This window comes from Octodon degus, unplaced genomic scaffold (genome assembly GCF_000260255.1).
Source record: "Octodon degus isolate 3935 unplaced genomic scaffold, OctDeg1.0 scaffold00001, whole genome shotgun sequence".
NCBI classification, from domain to species: Eukaryota; Metazoa; Chordata; class Mammalia; order Rodentia; family Octodontidae; genus Octodon; species Octodon degus.
This window is the reverse complement of record NW_004524577.1, coordinates 23,487,811-23,492,406: the sequence shown is the minus strand read 5'-3', so window position 1 is coordinate 23,492,406 and position 4,596 is coordinate 23,487,811. Positions and strand designations below refer to the sequence as shown.

At 41.8% G+C, this 4,596-nt stretch overlaps 1 pseudogene; it reads left to right on the top strand.

Moving 5' to 3' along the window:
- The first annotated feature begins 1,570 nt into the window (after nt 1-1,570).
- LOC101571779 lies at nt 1,571-3,241 on the top strand (annotated as a pseudogene).
- Nucleotides 3,242-4,596: the final 1,355 nt, after the last annotated feature.

The following is a 4,596-nucleotide window of genomic DNA, read 5'->3' as shown; positions in this document are numbered from 1 at the left end:
TAGTTAAATATGTTTCTTGTATTCTGTTTGTTGTTGGATCTTGTTTCTTGTTTTTTTCTTTCTTTCTGTTTGTTTGTTTTTTGTTTGGTTGGGGTTTTTTGGTTTGATTTTTTTTTTTTTAGACAAGATCTCACTGTGCAATTCAGACTGGCTTCTTAAACTTATTATGTAGTCCAAACTGGCTTCAAACTCATAGAAATCCTCCTGCTTCAGCCTCCAAAATGTACCCCACACTCTATTCTTTTTCTTTTTTTTTTTTTTTTTTTAAACCAGAGATTGAACTTAGGAACATGTACTTTCCAAGCAGGGACTTATGCCACTTAGCTAACTCTCTGACCCTCCCACTTTGTTTTGTAATCCATTCTGCCAATCTGTTTTGGTTTTTGTGTGTTTTATTTTTCCAATCTGTTTTTTGTTGTATTTTCTATTTTTTACTGTTGAATTGAGATTGTGATGATTGACTGAGTGTGTCAATTTGAGTAAGAGAAGTTTACCTAAATTGGCTCAGCAATTCCACACTCAGGTTGTGGAAGACCCACCTTAGGGTGGCTTGTTACCTGGAAGGTAAAAAGGGGAAGTGAAGTATTTTTATATGACATTAACCACTTAGTATGCTTATCTCAAGACTGCGGTACCTTGACTGCTTTAGGCACTGAGGCTTAGTGCTGCTTTCACACATTTAACCAATTTTCCAGTTTCCTTGGCTCCCAACACTTTTAGTATTGAAAACATTGCAGCTTTGGGACAGATGTACATAGAGTGGTGAGGGAGGAAGAGGGATGCCTGCCTAACCAGCCAGATCAGTCAGATTGACCATAATAATAAGTGTAGGCACAAATGTTGCAGCTAGATCGCTCTCACATGTATGTGGTTATCTTCTGAGGTCTACAGTTGTGTGGTAGTGTCCATTTTAAGGCATGGCTCAGCTGCCACTGGCACACAAAGGAAGCAGTCAAGAGGCCAGCTCCATGCTGGATAATCCTAGCAAGGCCAGTGAGGTGCTGGACAATCCCAGCGAGTTGCAGCAGGATTAAGGTAGGGTGCCAAGTCCACAACAGTTCAGCTGACTCTGGCTTTAGGGCCTGTGTTGGAGGAAGGGGGCCTGGGTTGTTTTCCTACAATACTCTGGGTGTCTCCCACCAGTCTGATTGACTAACCCTGGACATTTCCCATGGGAGATGAAGCCAAGCCATGGATGCTCTAAGAGAAAGACCCCAGGGCAAGTCTTACTGGGCCCAGAGACTCCTAGGAGCTCTGTACAGGTCTCCCCAGAGCCAGAAACAAAAATCCTGGAGAGACAAGGAAGTCCCGAGTGGGAAAACAAAGTCACAGCCACCAGGCTCCCAGACGCAGGAAGGAACCTAGTGTCCATCAGCTCTAACCCAGTCACCAATGGAAAGCATTTTGCAGGGAGCTACACTGAGCTCTGGCCTGTGTGGCCCGTGTAGGCAGGCACAGCATGTTCACTCCCCAAGTCCTTCATGCCAGTCTTCCCAGACAATGAACCCCACTATGGTCCCTTCCTCCCAAGCACCTCCACAACCCACACTCTGCCCCACAGGTCCTGAGGATGGGTAGAGACATCACCACACCATGTTCTGGGACATCCATCTCCTTTGCAGGCCTCAGCGATGAAGTGAGAGATGTGTGCTTTTTGGACAATAAAGAGCTTTTCACCAAAACATGGGTCAAGGAGGAAAGAGACCCACACACTATGTCACCTCAATGGGAATTAGAAGAAAACTTTCAGCTGTCTAAGAGAGAAAATGAATATGAACTTCTAATCCGTACATCACCTCCTTCATCAGAACAGCCTAAGGTGCCTTGTCTAGAAGATCCATCCACCCACCCCAGAGCTGCAGGCCTCTGGAGAAAGATTTATTGCACCAATGGCCACAGGTTTCAGGCCAAACATTTCTGCAAGGGCGCTCACTCTGCCATCAGCATAGACCGTGTAGCAGGATTGGGATGCCTGGTGTAAAAGTGCATTGACTGTAAGATCCTGTGCCCAAGAGGTGCCACACACTGGTCACAACTGAGTGTGGGCAGCATTTCTCACCACCGGAACCCGTGATGCCAATGAATCAACCACCCACAGCTTCAGACCCCACACGGACCATAAGCCCGTCTCATCCTTCAAGTCACCACAGCTTGGAACAATTTGCTGAAGATGAAGAGGTAGAGAACACCAGGGCACATGGCCAAACTCCATCTAGGCTGGGTCCCACGGACTTTAATTTCCTCTGGGTGATAGGGAGAGGAAGTTATGCAACAGTATTCTTGGTTCAACTGAAAGACACAGATTGAAAGTTTGCAGTGAAAGTGGTGAAAAAAGACCGTGCCAACCAGCATCAGGTAGAGACAGAGCAGCATGTATTGCAGCAGGCACTGAGTCGTCCTTTCCTTGTTGGGCTCCATTCTTGCTTTCACACAGAAAGCAGAGTGTTTTTTGTCTTAGACTATGGAAGTGGAGGAGATCTGTTGCACATGCAGTGCTATGGAATACTTCCTGAGCCACATGCCAGGTTTCACACTGCAGAGATCAGCTTAGCCCTCAACTACCTCCACCAGTGAGGGGTTCTATAGAGAAACCTAAAATTGAACAATGTTTTACTCAATTGCAAAGGTCACATCAAGCTCACTGACTACTGTATTTGTAAGGAAGGACTGGGGCCAGGAGATGTGATGGACACACTTTGTGGCACACCTAATTACCTGGTTCCTGAAATGATCAGAGGAGAAGATTATGGTTTTGGATTGGTGTGGTCTTTGAGTGATCCTGTATGACATGATAGCCAGAGAGTCTCCCTTTCTTATCAGTGAGAGCCCTGATGTCCCTGATGAAAAGGCAATCACTTATCTCCTGCAACTTATTGCAAAAAGCAATATTCATGCTCCACGTTATCCATCTGTAGAAGCTACAAGTGTCCTGCAAGGTTTTCTGAAGAAGGACCTGAAGGACAGACTGGGTTGTCATCACCAAAGAGGGTCTTCCGACATTCAGCACCACCCATTCTTTCAGAGTGTGGACTGGGACTTGATGGAGCAAAAGCAGGTGGTGCCTCCCTTCACAGCAAATATTTCTAGAGAATTTGGTTTGGACAATTTGGGTCCACAGTTTACTAAAGAAACTGTCTAGCTCACTCTAGAAGACAAAGACGTTGTGAGGAAGATGGAATATGAATTTGTGGGTTGTGAGTACAGCAATCCTCTTGCGATATATGAGGAAGAACAGGTCTGATCCACGTTATCCATCCGTGCATTGTGCTTTCACTGATTGCCATTGGGCGGGCAGAAACACTTGTTACCAGCCTGGATTCAGTGGACCATTTCAGAATTTTTGGAAGCTAATTTTAATTTCATGTTTCTACTTAAATTTTGATGTAATACTTGATTCTTACAGTTTATGTTAGAGAACTGGATTTTTTGTTGTTGTTGACAGACTTGCTGTTTATGATTTCACTTAAATAATGATGAGGCAATTGTTTGATAACCTAACTTGTAAACACATTTCACTTGTTGAGTGGAGACAGAATCTATGTGATTTTTCTTGTTATTTCTTATTATAATACAGGAAAATGATTTGCCTTTTCAGTAGAATTTCTTTGCCATGCTTTTTTCTTCCAAACTGTATTATCTGTACGTTTGGCAGCCAGTTGATGTGGTCTTCAGAGAAATCCATAAAATAACAATTTTGAATACATTGCAGAACACACATAGATCACATTGCCCCCTTCTTTAAGTTTGTTTAGTAGGATACCACATGAAATACATAGTAGGGTTCATTTTATGTCAGAGTTCTTTAAACCATTTTTATTATAATTAGTGGCTGGCAGTTTGTGAAACAGTTGCCAGATACAGCATTCCTGTTTTAGTACCATTTTTATGCGAAGAACTTTCAAAGTAACCATCATCATCTAAATAATTTACCATGGTACGATTTTAGTACAGCTTAATGTTACGTAAGCTACCTAGTTTTAAGTTTAGAATGATTTAAAGTTTATAGACATTTAATAAAATAGATTTTTATCTTTGTGAGGTGCCCCATTTCATTAGAAATATAACTTTTCCAAACCTTATATTCATATATTGTCTTTTCTTCTAATAACTAAGTGTGAAAGTAATGAAAATATCAAAGGAAAATGTTAAGATACAGTCACATGTTCATTTGCCAAGTATCCGTTTCTCAGAATACCTGGAACTTGTTTTAAAACAAAAAGCAGTATTCACAACATAAACTTAGCATTCTGCCAGTCAGAAACATGTTTGTAATTACCTGTTGCTCTTTCTCATAAGGCATTTCAGAATGTAGACCAATCACACAGAGAGCTTGTTTAAAATGTTTGTAACTCAGCCCACATTAGAATGCTTTAGGGCTTTGGGCCCTCATTTTAAGAGATACTTCCTTAAGTCCTTTTGTCCTCTGATTAAAAAGTAGAAAGTATAACCATCATGTACAATTTTAAGATGGTATAAGCAGTAATTTATAACCTCATGAACATTTTTGAACAAATTTTAGATGAATGTTTGATATCTTCCCTGCCTCCCCCCCACCAAAAAAAAATCTTATCAGTTTCTGAAAATGCTGAACAAATG